General features: G+C 40.1%; 1 non-coding gene across 1 annotated transcript; it reads right to left on the bottom strand.

Moving 5' to 3' along the window:
* Nucleotides 1–4,253: 4,253 nt before the first annotated feature.
* Nucleotides 4,254–4,384, bottom strand: LOC131274701 (small nucleolar RNA SNORA44). Its single transcript, XR_009181990.1, has one exon. It is a non-coding gene; the product is annotated as a small nucleolar RNA SNORA44 (small nucleolar RNA).
* Nucleotides 4,385–19,364: the final 14,980 nt, after the last annotated feature.

Raw genomic sequence — 19,364 nt, 5'->3', positions numbered from 1 at the left:
GTTTGTTACAAACTATGAAAGAACACTGTCAAAACCTTACTACTAATCATAGTTCTTATCTTACATTTGGTGTGTTTTTCCACCAATCCACCTTATTATTTTTTAAATATAATTTTTATGAAAAGTTGTAAACCCTTAAAACAATCATGCACATGTGCAGAATTCGCAAACAACACCCCTCCATCAACACACCACAATGTGGTGTGTCATTTTCTACAGATAAAATAATATCATCTGATTATTGCCATGCTCATAGTGTCCATTTGGCCAACATTTTCCATACTACCTCAATATCAACACAGTACCTCTTTTGCATAGATGCAAGAATATTATATTATTACTACTAACCACAGTCCATAGGTCACTCCAGCTGTATTTATCCCAGGCTTCTCCACATTCCCGACACCCTTCAGTAGTGACACACATTTGTTTGAGCTAACAAAGGACACTCTAGGATCTGTACCATCAAGCACAATTCTCACCCACCTCATGGTTTACTGTGCTATCCAGTTCCTAGATTATTCTCAAGCATCTGTCAAATAGCATTTACATAACTAGACTACCATTTTCAATCACATCCCCACTTATAAACTAGCCGTTACTCACTGTGTTACCATCCACTCTATACATTTCCACAATTTTACAGTAAAGCTAATTAAAACTTCTACATACATTAAACATCAGTAGTCCACTCAGTCCTCTTCTCTCCTTTAAGAATCCACCACCTACCACCGGTCTTGAAGATATTATCCAATAATTTCTTCCAGAAGTTTCATGGCTCTTGCTTTATTTTTAGGTTTTTGATCCATTTTGAGTTAATTTTTGGATAAGGTGTGAGATAGGGGTCCTCTTTCCTTTCAGCTATGGATGTCCAATTCTTTCAGTACCGTTTGTTGAATGGATTCTTCTGCCCACACTGTGTGAGTTTGACAGGCTAGTCAAAAATCACTTGACCATACCTGTCAGGGTCTGTTTCTGAACCATAAATTTGGTTCCATTGGTCTATTGTGCTTGTCTTTAGGCCAGCACCATGCTCTTTTTACCACTATAGGTAGGAATTATGATCTAAAGTCTGGAGATGAGGGTTCACTTTTTCTTTTTATGATGTTTCTGGCTATTCAGGACTGCTTACACTTCCAAATAAATTTAATGATCGTGTTTTCAATTTTTTCTTTAATGCTGGTGGAATTTTTATCGGGATTGCATTAAATCTGTATATCAATTTGATTAAAATTGATATCTTAATGATATTTAGTCTTCTAATCCATGAGCATGGAATGTTCTTCCAGTTATTCAGGGATTTTTAAAAATTTGTTTTAACATCAAGTTGCAGTTTTCTCAATACAAGTGCTTTACATCATTGGTTAAGTTTATTCCTGACTATTTTAGTTTTATCTGTCACATTTTATTTTCACCACTCTTTGGACAATTTCAGTTACTTTTATTGGTATAATCTACATTTCTAAACCCTGTTCCAGACCCCTCTCTCTTGTCTTTTCTTTTCAGGCTCTAGCACACCCTTTAGTATTTCCTGAAATTCTGGTCTCTTGCTTAGAAATTCTCTCACTTTCTGTTTATCTGTGAATATTCTAATTTTGCCCTCATTTTTGAAAGACAGTCCTGCTGAATATAAGATTCTTGGCTCGAAGTTTTTCTCTTGTAGTATCTTAAATATATCAGACCACTCTTTTCTTGCCTCCATGATTTCTGGTGAGAAATCAGCACTTACTCTTATTGGATATCCCTTATATGTTATGCATTGCTTTTCTCTTGCTGTCCTCAGAATTCTCTCCTTGTCTTTGGCCTTTGACATTCTGATGATTATGTGTCTTGGAGTTGGTCTATTTGGACTTTTTTGAATGGGAGTGGGTTCTGCTTCTTGGACAGGGATATCTATGTCCTTCAGTAGGGTTGGGAAATTTTCTACCATTATTTCTTTAAATATTCCTTCAGACCCTTTTCCCTTCTCTTCTCCTTCTGGGACATCCATTACATGTATGCTTACACACCTTTTGCTGTCATTTAGTTCCCTGAGAGCTTGTTCAATTTTTTCCATTCTTTTCTTCATCTCTTCTTTTGTATGTTCACTTTCAGAGGCCATTTCTTCAAGCTCACCAATCCTTTCTTCTGCCTCCTGAAATTTGCTATTATATGATTCCAATGTTTTTTTTTTAAATTTCATTGATTGCACCTTTCATTCCCATAAGATCTACTATTTTTCTATGTATGCTTTCAAATTCTTCTTTATGCTCATCCAATGTCTTCTTAGTATCCTTAATCTCTTTAGCCATCTCATTGAATTTATTAAGGAGATTTGTTTGAACATCTATGATTAGTTGTCTCAACTCTTGTATGTCATCTGGAGGCTTATCTTGTTCCTTTAACTGGGGCATAGCTTCCTGTTTCTTGATGTGGATTGCAGTTTTTTGTTCATGTCTTGGCATCTGGCTTACTAGAGTATTTTTTCTGGGTGCAGTTTTTCTCTGCAGTTTAGGGCTTCCTATTGTTTCTCCCTTGCTGGTTATGCCATAGGAGCCAAGCATGTAGTTGGTGCTGTAAGCTGTGGAGGCTCAAGCTGCCCTCTTTGCTCCAGGGACCAAGGAAGCTACTTCCAACTTTCTCCTTTGCCAGGGGTAGGGAAAGAGTCACAGCTCTGTGGAATAACCCATGTGCAGGCCTAGACTGTAGTTGCCCAGAGAGACTGATGAAGCTTCCCATCCCTTTCTCCCCTGCCTGGGGCAGGGATGGAGCTGCAGGTATGGGCAGCAATCTATGCAGTGCAGGTCCAAGATGACTGCAGTTGCCCTGGTAGACTTCTGATTTTCAGTCTGTGCCAGCCAAAGTTCCCTGCAGTTACCTATGTAGGCTGGTGCAGGGCTCCTCAGCCTCCACCCCCCACCCCCCACCCCCCACCCAGAGGTGGTGCTCAAGCCTGGGCTAGGGCGGCAGGCTGATCTGTGCGAAAGAATCTGGTTCCTACCTACACTGAGAGTTTCAATCAGCCTGGCTTCCCCTCAGGCTGGGGGTGGAGTCAGAATGGCGGCTACTGGCCTTTCTGACTTGGGCTGGTTCTCACCCCAGGTGTTCCCAGGGTTATCTCTTAGCCAGGAAAGTCTCCCAATCAGTAGCTGAAATCAGGAGACAACTGTCTCCTCCTCCCCTATTTCTGGGAATTGGCGCTTCCAATTCCCATCACAGAACAGCTCCTGGGGCAGCTCATGTGCGAGGGTAGGATGATCAAGAAACTCCATGGTTTAGATGGTAATTTTCCAGAAAGGCTGGCACAGGTCTGCGCAGCTTCCTCCCTGCTGGAGGTTGCACTGGGGCCTAGGCTAGACCTGCAGTATGATGTGAATGGGAAGAAGCTGGTCCCCACCAGCTCTGGGATTCTCAGTCTGCCCCGCTTCCCCTTGTGCCAGGCGTGCAGTTAAGATGGCAGCTCCTGGCCTCTTTCTGACCTGGACAGGCTCAAACCTTAGCTTATCTCAGGATCATACTGTAGCCCACTGAATTTCCTCATCATAGCTGAAATTGGTGCCCAACCAGCTCTTCCTGCCCCATTTTGGGGAAGTAGAGCTTTCAGTTCCAGCTGTGGAACAGCTCCTGAGGCAGCTTGTGCTTCTGGTAGAGGATGGGCACTGGCCTCTGTGGCATGGAGTGCTCTATATACAAGTCTTCTCTGCAGATGGGCAGTCTCCTCCTTCCAATCCAAGGACATTGAAGGATGCTTTTCTGGCCTCCTGGAGCCCCCAAACAGGTGCTTCAGCTAACTCCAGAGAGCTCTGGGTGTTTGCTAACTGCTCTGTAGCAGGAGCTGACTCTAGGAGAACCTTACTCGGCCACCATCTTGCTGGTTCTCCCTCTATACCAACTTTTACAATGGGCGAGTGCAAAAGTTTGCTTTGACCATTATATAACTATGTTTTTTTTCCCATAGAGTAAATATTTTATTGGTCATCAACATGTCAGACACAAGGGATAGAAGCACTCAACAAAAAGCAAAGGACTCTCCTTGCAGAGTTCACAAATTCCACCTAATAACTGGCCGGGTGCCTTTTAGCCTGACTTTTCTGAGTGCTTCTCCCAACTCTAGGTCCATAATCAGATGAGGATGGCTTTCTAGGTATCACAGACCTGCTCCAGCAACAAGTTGGCATCTTCAGATGTGTTAGCACTGTTTGGAAACTCAGGGGTAACTTGCAGAATAAATGGAAACACCTGGCCCCGGGTCCCTCCAAGCCCAGGTCCTGAGACATTATAGGAAAGTTGAGTGACAGCTGCAGGTACTCTGTTGACCTGGGCTGTCAAAGTCTCTCCAGGTTGCTCTCACATGCAGTTGGAGATCCCTTGACCACAAGCAACCAGAGATCTTGGGAACATGCTGCATAATATGTTTTTCGGAGGTCGTACATGCAAAGTAGGCACTCAACCACTGAGCTACACACACTCTCCAGTCAGTACGTTTTTATAAGATTTGGAGAAGGGAGAGGAAGTTGAGGCTCAGTGATGACCTGCCATCAGGCACAATTAATCGGGGACAAATGGTACCTGACCTGGACCTTGCAAAGTACTGCCAAGGGTCCTTCTGTCCTCTGTCCAAATAAGCTGTCTCTTGGGCATCCCTTGTTTTGGATGTGCACAAAAACAGTGGTGTTAATTGGGCTCCAAGAATGTGTAATGTATTAATTCAACAAGTGCCCAGCAGAAGCCTGCCCTGCTGTGGGAAACAAGAAGTCTCACTTATGGTGGATGGAAGGGAATCTGACAGCATCTATGAAATCAGAGCCACCCCACTCCTGGCATCCATCCCAGGGACACAGACACATGTAAGATGTGGCTCCCACTCAGGTGACTCACTGCAGTTTTACGTGCACTACCCTGGAAACCATCCAAGTGTCCAGCGACTGGGAGCAGTTGGAATAACCTAAGGTCAGGCCACTCAATGGATTATTAAGCAGCTGAAAACAATTCACCTCTTCATATATGCTGATTCAGGGAACTCCAGAATTTTTGTGCAATGAAAAAATAAGGTGGAATTGTAGGTACAGTGTGCCACCTTTCATGCAAAAAAAGGAGCAAAATAGCCCTATCTATCCCAATTTGCATTAAAAATAATAAAATGAAGTAAAAACTAAAATATAATCAAACAGGGAAAGCAAGACTTCTCATCTCATACCGTTTTCTGTAGTTCTCTTTCTAGACGGTATATACGTTGCCTACTGCATTCAGTGCCTCAAACAGAAGAGACAAATAGGAGAGACGAGGGGCAGAGGTGCCCATTACTTCCATTGCTCTGCCTCCCTCGCTGAGGACATTGCAAGGGGATATTGATCGCAACTGGCCAGTTTAATTCTTATGGCGAGATCCTCCTTCTAATTGGTCGTCGATTTGGGCGGGAAGTGGCAGCCACGTGGGGTGTCTGTATGAAGGGAACTTACCCAGACTGAACTCCGTACAGTCAGCCACCTGCAAAGTGTGACCACGCTCTGAGGTTTTACAGGGGCATGAGAAGTTATGAGAATTAGTGGATGTGAAAGGGCTTTGAGCACTTCTGCATGTGCAAATACATGTTAGTGCCCAGCTGCTAAGCACTTTAAGACCCAGATCCACCCTCGAGGGCAGACATGTTGCCCCCATCTTGCAAGATCATGTGATGTGTCCCCCGGGATGACTTCCAGAAGGGAAGTGGGGAGGGAAGCTCCAGGAGAAAGAGGAAAGCATTAAGTGTACCCCTCCAAAGGCTTAGGGACCTGACAGAGTGGGGAGGCCTTGAAGAATCATCAGAGCTTTCCAGGCAGCAAAGGGGGAGGGCAAGCATGGTGACAGGGAGATCTATGAGCTAGAGGTTCCACCACACATCTGGGCTGTGGTGAAGTGGGTGATACTTGAGGTATTGGGTATGTGGTGCTGGCATGACAGTGACATGACCAAGGAGTTTGATTTTGCCCAGTGGGCTGGAGCTGGAGTAATGGATGTGGATGGAAACAGGTTGGACTGGTGAATTGGGGGCAGTATATGGCTGCAGCCTGAGGCAGAGGAGAGGATGAGGCAGGAGATCCCATAGGGATCATTTCAGGAAGACAAAGAATTATGCATTCACACAAACACACACACTTTGCTAAAAGGACACACAACATATAAAAATGTAATATGAGACCATAACAATGTAAAGAGGAGGGATGGAGATATATAGAAGTAGAGAGTTTGTATAGTACTGAAACTAGTTCGGTACTAGTCAAACTAGGTTGTTATTAATTTAAGATGTTCATTGTAAATAGAAAGAAAACCACTAATAAAACAACTAAAAATACATAGAAAAGGAAAAGAGAAGTGGATAGATAAAGCAATTAAATATAAAAAAGGGGAGCAAATGTGGCTCAAGCACTTGGGCATCCAGCTCCCACATGGGAGGTCCTTGGTTCAGTTCCTGGTGCCTCCTAAAGAAAAAGCAGACAGTGAGCAGACAACAAGAGAAAGAAATAAACAACAATGAGCAAAGAGAGGAGGGAGACATCTCAGGTGTGGAGGTGGGGAAGGAATTTTAAAAAGGCAGTATTGGAATAATTGTGGAACAAAAACATATAAGACACAGAAAACAAATGGCTGAATGGCAGAAGTAAAACCTTCCTGCTCACTTATTACCTTGAATGTCCATGAATTAAACTACCCTAATAAAGGCAGGGATTGATAGATTGGGTGAAGAGCATGATCCATCTATATGCTGTCTATAAGAGACTCACTTTAGATACAAAACACAAAGACACTGTCAGTAAAGGTTGAAAAAAATACTCCATGCAAAGAATAATAAAAAAGAGCAGAAGTCAGTATAACACTTTTGGAAAGAATACACTATAAATAAGGGAGCAGATGTGGATCACGTGGTTGAGCTCCTGGGAAGTGGACATGGCCCATTGGTTAGGTATCTGTCTCCCACATGGGAGGTCCACGGTTCAAACCCCGGGCCTCCTTAACCTATGTGGGGCTGGCCCATGTGCAGTGCTGATGCACGCAAAGAGTGCCATGCCACGTAGGGGTATCCACCACGTAGGGATACCCCACACACAAGGAGTGCAGCCCGTAAGGAGAGCTCCCCAGTGTGAAAGAAAGTGCAGCCTGCCCAGGAATGGTGCCACACACACGGAGAGCTGACACACAAGATGATGCAACAAAAAGAAACACAGATTCCCTTGCTGCAGACAACAACAGAAGTGGACAAAGAAGACACAGCAAATAGACACAGAGAACAAACAACCCGGGCAGGAGGGGAGGGGGGGGAGGGGCGAGAAATAAAGAAATAAATTTTTTTTTTTTTAAGTGGCTGAGCTCCCACCTCCCACACATGAGGCTCCAGATTCAGTTCCTGGTGCCTCCTGAAGAAACAAAAGCTAGCAATCAGTGAAAAAAACAAAAAAAAACAACTGAGGGAAGCCAATATGGTTCAGTGGTTGAGTGTGGACTGTCCACATAAGAGATCCCATGTACAATCCCCTGGCCCCAGTACCTCAAAAAAAAAAAAAATTACATGAGACAAAGAAGAGTATTTTATATTGATAAAAATATTCAATCAAACAAAAAGATATAACAATTTTATACATATATATATATATATATATCTCACAACAGAGTCCCAACGATATGATGCTATGAGGGAAAAAATGGAAAGATGAAATAGAGCTACAATAAAAGTTGGAAACTTCAATACACAACTTTCAATAATTCATAGAGGAGGCAGGACAAGATGGCATCCAAGTGAGTGCACCCTCGTCATCTCTTCTGCAAAAATCTGGCCGAGTGGGGACAGAATCCTGCCCCAGTGAGCTGTTTTGGGAACCCAAAAAGCAGAAGGTTTCTGGACATCGATCTAGAGAGAGTGTGACAAAAGGAGTGTTTGCTCAAGGTAAAACCAGGGTTTTCTGGCACTTGTGCCTGAAGCTGTCAGAAGACTAAACCCTTCCCCTAGGACTGATACTAGAGAATCCCCTGAACACTGCCAGTCACATAGTGGCATTCCCGAGCACCTTGCTTCCCAAATCTGTATTCCCTGAGCTCATGTTCCCTGAGCCCACATTCCCTGAACCCAGATCTCCCAAACCATGGAATTCCCAAGCCCGCTGGTCTCAGACAAACTCTGAGAGTGGGAGGGTTCTGGTGAGAGGTGCAGAGGGGCCTGAGGAGTGTGGGTCCAATTGTCTGAACCTCCTTTTTTGAGCTTGGGGAAGCATGCTATTTGGCTTTGTGAGAGGCTAGGAAGAGAGGAGAGGTGAATTTTCTGAGGCTCCCTGATTTAACTAAATGCCCTGGTATAGAGAAAATTGGTCTGGGAGAAGGTGGAGTAAGGCAATTAACTAGTCCTGAGCAACACACCTAAGGAAGGGGGACAGTACTATGTGCTTGGTAGGCTTCCAACAGCATATTTAGGGTTCCCAGTGAGGTATGGTGCTAGATCTTAAAGAGACTGAGAGTCATTATTTTCTGTGGTGAGCTGGTTTGTCAGGGTTCAATTTGAATCTTGGAGGGGAGCTCTCACCCGGCCTTCCTGCTGCCCTGGGAAAGAGAGAAATGAGGAAGGGAGAAAGGGGGAAGGACAGATTCCTAAGCAGTTTATTCAGATGTAAAGACAACTCCTTGCTTGAGGGCTTATCTGTGTTTTTTTCTTTTGTTGTTCATTTGCTTTCTTGTGTTTCCTTCCTTTTATCCTCCACTGACCTTTTTTTTTTCTTTTTCTTTTTTTCTACTAAGTGCTTCAGGCAGTGTTTCTTGTTTGTTGTGCTTCCTCATCCTCAATTTCCTCTTTTCTGTGTGTACTGATTTTGGTCTCCAATGCTATCACTTTTCCTTTACATCTTTCTATTTTGCATCTTCTGTTGTTGCTCTTACATTCCACCTCTCTTTGTGTAGCCCCCAATTATTCCTACTTTTTATTTCTAACACCTCTATTCTGTTTTCTATCTTTTATTCACTTTTTTTGTTATTGTCCTTTGTTTTCTCTTTCCCTCTCTTCTGATCACACTGGCTTTTTAATTAATACTATATTTTTGCTCCATATTCAGTTTCCTATCAAATTGCAGGCTCTCCACTTTCTTACTGTTATAACTCTACACAGCATGCATGAGTTTAATATTCATTCTCCTATGTCTTACATGGTTCTTCTGCTAATATTTACTATCAATACTGCTATTACACTTTTTCTTTTCTGACCTCTTTTACTTTCTTTGCCCTTAATCATTTTCCTTCAAAGGAACTTAGGCAACAATAGGGAATAGAATAAGAAGAACAAAGTGTCAAGGAGAAGACAACACACACACACACAAACGGCACCTAAATAAACCCCAAGACTAGATGGAGAAGCTAACCACCTGAACAAACCCATCAAGATAAAATGATGACCAGACAGCAACAAAAAATTACAAACTATACCAATAATCAGAAAGACATGGCTAAAGCAATGAACAAACTAAAAACCAGAAAGAGGAGCAAAACATCAAACATCATATCAACGTTCTCCAGACAAATATGATGGGCCAAGTTAATGAAGACAAAGAAGAGATGAAGGATATTAAGAAAACACTTGGAAAGCATACAGAAGAAATTGTAAACATACCCAAAAGATTACAGATATGATGGTGATGAATGGCACAATCCTAAATATCAAAATTATGTTCTCAGCAAATAACAGCAGATTTGAAGAGAGAGAGGAAAGAATTAGTAATATGGAAGACCAGTATCTCTGAAATAAAAAAGACAGCAGAATTGATAAGTAAAAAGATAGACAAAATTCAGCAGGGTCTTAGGGATCTGAATGACAATGAAAAAAAAAAAAAACAACCACAAACATACACATTATAGGCATCCCATAATGTGATGAGAAGGGAAAGGGGACTAAAGGGTATTGGAGGAAATAAGGGCTAAAAATTTTCCAAACCTACTGGGAGAGATGGATGTACATGTCCTGAAAGCACAACACACCCAAAACAGCAAAAATCCCAACAGGCCTACCCCAAGACATATACTTGCTAAATTATCCAATGCTCAAGACAATGAGAAAATACTGAGGGCAGCAAGAGAAAAGAGAACCATCACATGCAAGAGAAGCTCAATAAGATTAAGTGCTGATTTCTCATCTAAAACCATGGAGGCAAGAAGACAGTGGTATGACATAGTCAAGGTACTAAAAGAAAAAAAATTTCCAGCCAAGAATACTTTATATAGCAAAGGTGGCATTCAAAAATGATGGAGAGACATCCTGGGGAGGACTAATGCCATCCAATAGAGGGAACTGTATCCCTCGAGAGAAAGGGTGGCTCCCAGGGCATTGGGGCTGTTGAGCAAGTTAGGCCCTGAACACTATTCCATCTATCTCTGGAAGTGGCTCCTCAGGAAACGGAGGTTGGCTATCACTGAGGGCACTAAGGTGGAAGGGAAAATGGACGTTAAATGTGTGGAACCAAAGTAAATGGGGGGTAAGAGAGGAGTTTCTTGAGAGTACACAAGGATGGATATAAAACATGTAATATTACACCATAACATATAGGAGATGACAGACTGATAATGTAAACCATAATGTAAAACATAGGATAACTAAAAATGTAAAGAACTGTGTATCCTAAAGTATGCACCATAATGTAAATACAGATGTCACCTTGTTAGAAAGCTAATGTCTCAGACTCTGTACATCACTTTAAGTAAATATGATATGAATAGGGCGTAAGAGTATCACTGTGGAAGGGAAAAGGTTTTCTGGTGGATGTGTGGGAGTGCTGTATATTATATATATACATTGCTGTGGTCTAGGACTCCTGTGAAGAAAAGCTGAATAATTAGGGGGGGGGGGGAAAAAAGAAAAAAAAAAAAAAAAAAAAGAAAAAAATAGGATGTGGAATTTTTTCAAGTCAACATTCTTTATCTAAGTTCTTTATCTAACTTTATCCAAGTTCTTTATCTATCCTTTAAACTCATCGCTATATGCCATTCCCTAGTAAGGGACCATGACATTATATTGGGCTTCAAATTTCGGGGAGTTCTGGATCACAGAGTGTTTCAACAATGGCAATGGAGGGATACTGGTATGGGATACCAATGACAGATGATATATGACTGACAGGGAGCTGTACAGAACATATGTCCAGGGTGCATGGTAATGTTTGGATATACTCATAGTGGCAACAATTAAAAACCACAGTAGGGGGGGTACTGGGTTCCCGGCCAGTGGTGCTCTGTCGTGGTCCCTAGGGGAGCAGCGACAGTCTCCCAGGTACAGTGGTGGGGACCGGGAGGGAGTGAGGGTTCAACAGTGAGCCCCTGATACTAATGACTATGCTTGTGAGCTGATAAACCCAAAATAATAACAAGGCCTAGAGCAACTTTGTGCCTGGGAATTTCCTTCTGTCAGCCTTCATGTTACTCAAATGTGGCCAGTCTCGAAGCCAAACTCAGCATGTAAATGCAATGCCTTCCCCCCAGCGTGGGACATGACACCCGGGGATGAGCCTCCCTGGCAACGAGGGACCACTATCAACTACCAACTGATGATGCAACTGGAAAATGACCTTATACGGAAGGTTCAATGCGGATCAGCAGAATATCCATGTCTACATAAAATACCATGACTTTAAAATGCTGTTTGACCTAAAGTAAGGGGGAAATGGAAAGGAGAAATGAGTTTATATGGCTACGAGTTTCTAAAAAAGAGTCTGGAGGCTGGCAGAAGGTTTGCCCTCATGCACAACTGAGCAGAGTCAGAGAGACAGATAAAGCAGATACAACCCCCAGATATTGGTTCCTTTGAGGGCTAAAGAGACCCATGGGAGTTATGGTCATGGCCGATGGGGTTAACTACCAGGGCAGATGGCCCCTCTTTGGAAATGGTGTTTATGTGTGATGAATCTGGACTCAGATGGGATCTCCCTTCATAAGACTTTCATGCTAATGTGCTGGAGGTGCAGTTAATGTTGGGGTTTAAGATATATTTAGGGGATTTGAATCTCTGGACTGACAATGTGATAGCCAGATCCTGAGCCTCAACAGACTCCAGCACCTACAATCTGATTTATTGGACTTACCACACTCAGCTAAGATGGAGGTGAAGAAGGACAACCACCACACCATGGAGCCTAGAGTGATTACAACTGAAAATGGGAGGATTGCATCCAGCATCCAGGTGGAATCTGAGCCTCCTCTTGACATAAAGGTGCAATGGACACAACCAATCCAGTGTCCACATAGAAGAGGTGGCATTGGATTGGGAAAAGTGGACATAATGGACAAAGGGTATGGGGAAAGGCAGGAAGAGATGAGAGGTGGAGGCGTCTTCGGGACATGGAGCTGCCCTGGATGGTGCTTCAGAGGTAATCACCGGACATTGTAAATCCTCACAGGGCCTACATGATGGAATAGAGGAGAGTATGGGCCATGATGTGAACCAATGTATATGAGGTGCAGAGGTGCCCAAAGATGTACTTACCAAATCCAATGGATGTGTCATGATGATGGGAACGAGTGTTGTTGGGGGGGGGGAGAGGGGGGGTGGGGGGGTGGGGTTGAATGGGACCTCACATATATATTTAATGTAATATTATTACAAAGTCAATAAAAAATAAAAAAATTAAAAAAAAACAAAAAAAACCAAACAAACAAACAAAAAAAAAAAAACAAACAAAAAACAAAAACAAAAAAAAATGATGGAGAGTTCAAAATATTCACAGATAAACAGAAACTAAGAGAGTATGCCAACAAGAAACCTGTCCTTCAAGAAATACTAAAGGGAGTTCTGCAGGAGTTAAAAAAAAATAAAAATAAAAAGAGGAGAGACAGATTTGGAGGAGACAGTAAGAAAACCAAAAAGACAAAAAGAGAAATAAAAACAACATATAACATACACAAAACCAAAGAAAATATAGCTAATGTAAGTAATTCCTTGAGAGTAATAACACTGAATATCAATGGATTAAACTCATCTGTCAAGAGACACAGATTGGCAGAATGGATAAGGAAACAGGACCCATGGATATGCTGCCTACAAGAAACCCATCTTCAACCCAGGCATTCAAAGAAGTTGAAAGTGAATGACTGGAAAGCAATCTTACAAGCAAACAACAAAAAAGGACAGGAGTAGCTATATTAATATCAGACAAAATAGACTTTAAATGCAACACTATTGTGAGAGACAAAAATGGACACTATATATTAGTAAAAAGGGGAATCTTTCAAGAAGAAAGAAGAATCATAAATATTTATGCTCCTAACCAGGGCCTCTCCAAATATGTGAGGCAAACACTGGATAACTAAGTAAAGGAATAGATCCCTCTACAATTATGGGGGGGGGGCAGACTTTCATAGACCATTATCACCATTAGACCAAACATCTCAACAGAGAGACAATAAAGAAATAAAGATGTTGAACAATATATTAGTGGATCTGGACCTAATAGACATGTATAGAACATTACATCCAAATACAGCAGGATATACATTCTTCTCAAGTGCACATGGATCATTCTCCAAGATAGACCACATGCTAGGCCACAGAGAAAGTCTCAATGAATTCAGAAAGATTGAAATCATACAAAAAATAATTTCTCTGACCACGGTGGAATGAAGCTGAAAATCTGTAAGGGACAGAGGACCATATTAGGCAAAAAGATATAGAAGTTAAGCAACACACTCTTAGACAAAGAGTGGGTCAAGGAGGGAATCTCAAAAGAAATCAGTAACTACCTTGAAACCAAAGAAAACAACAACACAACATATCAAAACTTATGGAGTGCAGCAAAAGCTGTACTGAGAGAGAAATTCATAGCCATAAATTCATACATCAAAAAAGAAGAAAGAGCTAAAATCAAAGCCTTTACTGCACACTTGGAGGAATTAGCAAAAAAATAACAAACTAACCCAAAACAAAGAAGAAAGAAAGAGCCAATATCAGAGCAGAACTAAATGAAATGGAAAATAAGAAGGCACGAGAAAAAATAAACAAACCCAAGAACTGGTTCTTTGAGAGGATCAAAAAAATTGACAAACCATTGGCTAGACTAACAAAGAAAAAAAATAGAGAAGATGCAAATACACAAAATAAGAAATGAGAAAGGGGATATCACCACTGAGCCCACAGATATAAAGACTATCATAAGAGGATACTTTGAAAAACTATTTTCAAAAAAAAGGACAATTTAGAGAAAATGGACAAATTCCTGGAAACACATAAGCAGCCTATTTAGTGAAAGAAGAAATCAATTATCTCAACAAAGCAATCGTAAGTAAAGAGATAGAATCAGTCATTAACAACCTCCCAACTAAGAAGAGCCCGGGGTCAGATGGCTTCACATGTGAATTCTACCAAACATTCCAGAAAGAAATAACATCAATTTTGCTTAAACTCTTCCAAAATATCAAAATAGAAGGAACATTGTTTAACTCATACTATGATGCCAACATTACAGTAATACCAAAGCCAAACATAGACAATACAAGAAAGGAAAATTGCAGACCAATGTCTCTAACAAATGTAGATGCTAAAATCCTCAAAAATACTTGCTAATCATATTGGACAACACATCAAACGAATTATACACCCTGACCAAGTGGGTTTCATCCCCAGTATGCAAAGATGGTTCGACAAAGAAAATCAATCAGTGTAATACACCATATAAACAGATAGAAAGAAAAAAATCACAAAATCATACCTATAGATGTAGGAAAAGCATTTGAAAAAATGCAGCACCCTTTCCTGATAAAAACACTGCAAAAGATAGGAAGAGAAGGAACCTTTCTGAACATGATCAAGGGTATATATGAAAAACCCACAACTAACATCATTTACAATGCTGAAATCCTCAAACCCTTCCCTATAAGACCAGGAATGAGACAAGGATGCCCACTATCGCTGCTCCTATTTAACATTGTGTTAGAAGTACTTGCTGAAGCGCTGAGGCAGAAAACAGACATAAAAAGCATCAAAATAGTAAAGGAGGTAGTCAAAATTTCACTATTTGCCAATGACATAGAAAGCACTGAGCAATCTACAACAAATCTTCTAGAACTTATAAATGACTTGAGCAAAGTCATAGGTTATAAGTACAATGCATAAAAATCAGTAGCATTTCTGTACACCAATAATGAGCAATCTGAGGAGGAAATCAAGAAAAAAATACCATTTACAATAGTAACTAAAAAAATCAAATACCTAGGAATAAATTTAACTAAATATGTAAAAGACTTATACACAGAAAGTCACACAACACTGTTCAAGGAAATCAAAGAAGACCTAAATAAATGGAAGAATATTCCCTGTTCATGGATAGGAAGACTAAATAACATTAAGATGCCTATCCTACCAAAACTGATCTACAGATTTAATGCAATCCCAGTAAAAATCAATCCAGCATTTTTTTTTTACTGTACTGGAAAACCTGTGAAATTTATTTAGATGGGAAAGAAACCCCAAATAGCCAAAGACATATTGAAAAAGAAAATTGGGGGAATCACACTACCTGACTTCAAAACATACTACGAAGGCACAGTAGTGAAAATGGCATGGTATTGGCACAAGGATAGACACACTGACCAATGGAAGGGAATTGAGAGTTCTGATATAGATCCTTGCATGTACAGTCATCTGATATTCAACAAGACCACCAAGCCCACTCAACTGGGAAAGAATGGCCTCTTCAAGAAATTGTACTTGGAGATCTGGATATCCATATGCAAAAGAATGAGAGAGGATTACCATCTCACACCTTATACAAAAATCAACTCAAGATGGATCACTGAATTAAATATAAGAGCCAAGACCACAAAGACCTTGGAAGACGATGTAGGGAAGCATCTACAGGACCTTGAATAGGAAATGGCTTCATGAACTTCACACCTAAAGCACAAGCAGTGAAAGAAAAAATATATAAATGGGACCTCTTCAGAATTAAAGTCTTTTGAAATGCAAAGGAGTTTATCAAGAAAGTGAAAAGAGAGCCTACCCAATGGGAGAAAATTTTTGGTAATCATATGTGATTGTTAGGCTATTATGTCAACACTGCCAGGTATTTGTGACCAATTGTTTAGTCAAGCATGCACTGGGCTAATTGTACAGTTTCTTATAATAGTCTTTTATGATCCTATTTATTTATGTGGGGTTAGTCATAATATTCCCTCTTTCAGTTCTGGTTGTATTTCTTTTCATTTTCTTTTTTTTTTTCTTTGTTAGACTACCTCGGGTTTGTTGATTTTATTGATCTTCTTGAAGAACAAACTTTTTGTTTTGTTGATTTTCTCTATTGTTCGTTTTTGTTCTTGATTTCATTTATTTCTTCTCAAATCTTGTTATTTCTGTGTGTTTGCTTTGGGATTAGTTTGTGATTCTTTTTCTAGTTCCTCTCAGTGTTCACTTAGGTTTTTTTTTTAATATTTATTTATTATTATTATTTTTTAATTACATTTAAAAAAATATATGAGGTCCCATTCAACCCCACCGCCCCCGCCGCTTAGGTTTTTTATTGTAGCTCTTTCTCTTATTATATAGGCATTCACGAATATGAAATTACCCTCTCAGCACTGCCTTCACTGTATCTCATAAGTTTTGATAAGTTGTATTCTTGCTTTCATTCATTTTGAGTTAGCTACTAATTTCTCCTGCAAGTACTTCTTTAACCCACTTATTATTTATGAATATGTTGTTTAGCCTATAACCTGGAGAAAGATCCATAAGCACCTGAGAAAAATGTATAACTTGCTGATTTGGGCTACAATGTTCTATAAACATCTGTCAGGTCCAGCTTGTTTGTCATATTGTTAATGTACAGTTTCCTTGTTGCTATTCTGTCTAGTTCTTCTATCGATTGATGTGAGTTGTGTGTTGAGGCTTCCAACTATTATTGTAGAGATGTTCATTTCTCCTTTCAGTTTTGCCAGAGTTTGCTTCATATGTTTGGGCTTCATGTATTTTGGTTACATGCATAGATATTTATGATTTACATTTTCCTGGTGGAATGTCCATTTTATTAATATATAATGGCTTTCTGAATATCTTATCACTTTTTTCTTTTTTTTTGGGTGTGAATTTCGCCTATAATGCCCATGCTTGTCCTTTAATTTCAGTATTATCTTTTTTCATTGAAAATGTCTTAAAAGATAAATAACTTTATTTATACATATTAATAAGGCATACATTTCATCCAAAGTATATGATCATTGGTATTTGGTAGAATCACATAGTTGTGTATTCATCATTTCAATCATTATTACAGCATTTTCATTTTTTCCATAATAATTGTAACAAACAAAAAACAGACCAAAAAACAAGAAAATTATTTACCTCTCAATCTCTTCATTTCCCCTGCTCTACATAGGTGCCTTTACTGGCTATTCTTGCACAACTATTTATTTATGAAGCAGTTTTATTCAGATATATTCACATACCACATAGTCTTTCCGAAGTGTATAACTAGGGGATTTTAGTACAATTACAACGTTGTGCATTCATTATCACAGAAAATCTTTTTCCAATAAGAAACACTCCATGTCCCTTAGCATGCCTTCCCCATCCCTACATAGCCACCAGTCTAATTTCATCTTTATAAATTGATTTACATTTACATTGTACAGAAATGGATTCATATGATGTGTTGCACAATTTATTTAGTTCATAGTAGCACAGTCATAATACAGTATTTGTCTTTTCAATCTGCACTTACTTCACTCAGCACAATGTCCTCCAGTTTCATCCATATTATCATATGCTTTGCAACTTCATTTCTTTTTACAGATGCATAATATCCCATTGTGTGAATACACTAGAGTTGTCTATCCATTCATTGGTTGATGGGCACCTAGCTTGTTTCTAAATTTTGGCAATTGTGAATAATGCTGCTGTGATCATCAGTGTACAGATGTCTGTTCGTGTCACTGCTCTCAGTTCTTCTGGCTAAATACCCAGAAATGGTATTGCAGGGTCTTGTGGCAAATCTATATTCAACTTTTTTTAGGAACTGCCAAATAGTCCTCCGCAGTGGCTGTACTATTCTATGTTCCCACCAACAATGAATAAGTGTTCCTGTCTTTCCACATCTTCTTGAACACTTGTAGTTCTCTGTCTGTTTAATAGTGGCCACTCTGATAGGTATGACATGATATCTCATAGTTTTGATTTGCATTTCCCTACTTGCTAGTCATGTTGAACATTTTTTCATATGTTTTATTGCCATTTGTATTTCTTCTTTGGACAAATGCATATTCAAGTGTTTTGCCCATTTTTTAATCAGGCCATTCGTCTTTTTAGTGTTGAGTTGTAACATCTCTCTATATATCATGGATATTGAACCTTTATCAGACTTGTGATTTCCAAATTTTTTCTTCCATTGAGTTTGCTGCCTTTTCACCTTTTGACAAATCCTGTGAGGTGCAAAAGTTTTCAGTTTTTAGGAGGTACCTTCTATCTATTTTTTTCTTTTGTTCCACATGCTTTGGTTGTAAAGTCCAAATAACCACACCTACCACAAGGTCTTGAAGATGCTTCCCTACATTTCTTCTAGTAGTTTTATGGTCTTGGGTTTTATATTTAGGTCTTTGACCCATTTTGAGTTGATTCTTTTATAGGGAGTGAGATAGGGGTCCGCTATAATTCTTTTAGTTAAATGGATATCCAGTTCTTTCAGCACCATTTGTTGAAGAGACTGTTTTGCCCATTAACATGGACTTGTTAGGTTTGTCAAAAAACGATTGACCATCGAGGTGAAGGTTTATTTCTGGATCCTCAATTCTATTCCATTGATCAATGTGCCTATCTTTATGCCAGTACCATGCTGTTTTGACCACTGTAGCATTGTAATATATTTCAAGGCCAGGTAGTGAAATTTCTCTCATGTTGCTCTTCTTTTTTAGAATGCCTTTGGCTATCTGGGTGCACTTCCCTTCCAAATGGATTTGTAATCCACATCTGCTACTCATCTAGAAGATTTTTTTAATAGCCTGTTTCTGCCTGTCCTCTAGCTCTTTTTCTGGGAGAGAAGAAAGTCCTGTGCCTTCTAGTCTGCCAACTTCCTGGAAGTCTCACTTTTTAGTATTTAAAGTCTATTTTACACGGCACCAGTATAGCTACCCCTGCTCTCTTCTGGTTACTGTTTGTATGAAATACTTTTTCCAACCTTTTCTGAAGCTTCAGAGGGGGACCTCCCCAGGGCAGAGAAGGGAAAGGTGTGCCCCACTGAATGAGTGGTCTCAGACTCTGCCTTTGGGGGCCCGACTTTTACTGGGGAAGGACCCGAGACCAGACACTTAGATCTGCTGATTGTGGATGAGGAAAGGAGAAAGGAAACCTGTCCCTCAGTGACCTGGTACCTTTGTGCACAGACCAAGATATTGCCTTGGTGGTGGGGAAG

The sequence above is a fragment of the Dasypus novemcinctus genome, chromosome 19 (assembly GCF_030445035.2).
Source record: "Dasypus novemcinctus isolate mDasNov1 chromosome 19, mDasNov1.1.hap2, whole genome shotgun sequence".
Lineage (NCBI taxonomy): Eukaryota > Metazoa > Chordata > Mammalia > Cingulata > Dasypodidae > Dasypus > Dasypus novemcinctus.
This window is presented reverse-complemented; position numbering and strand designations above follow the sequence as displayed.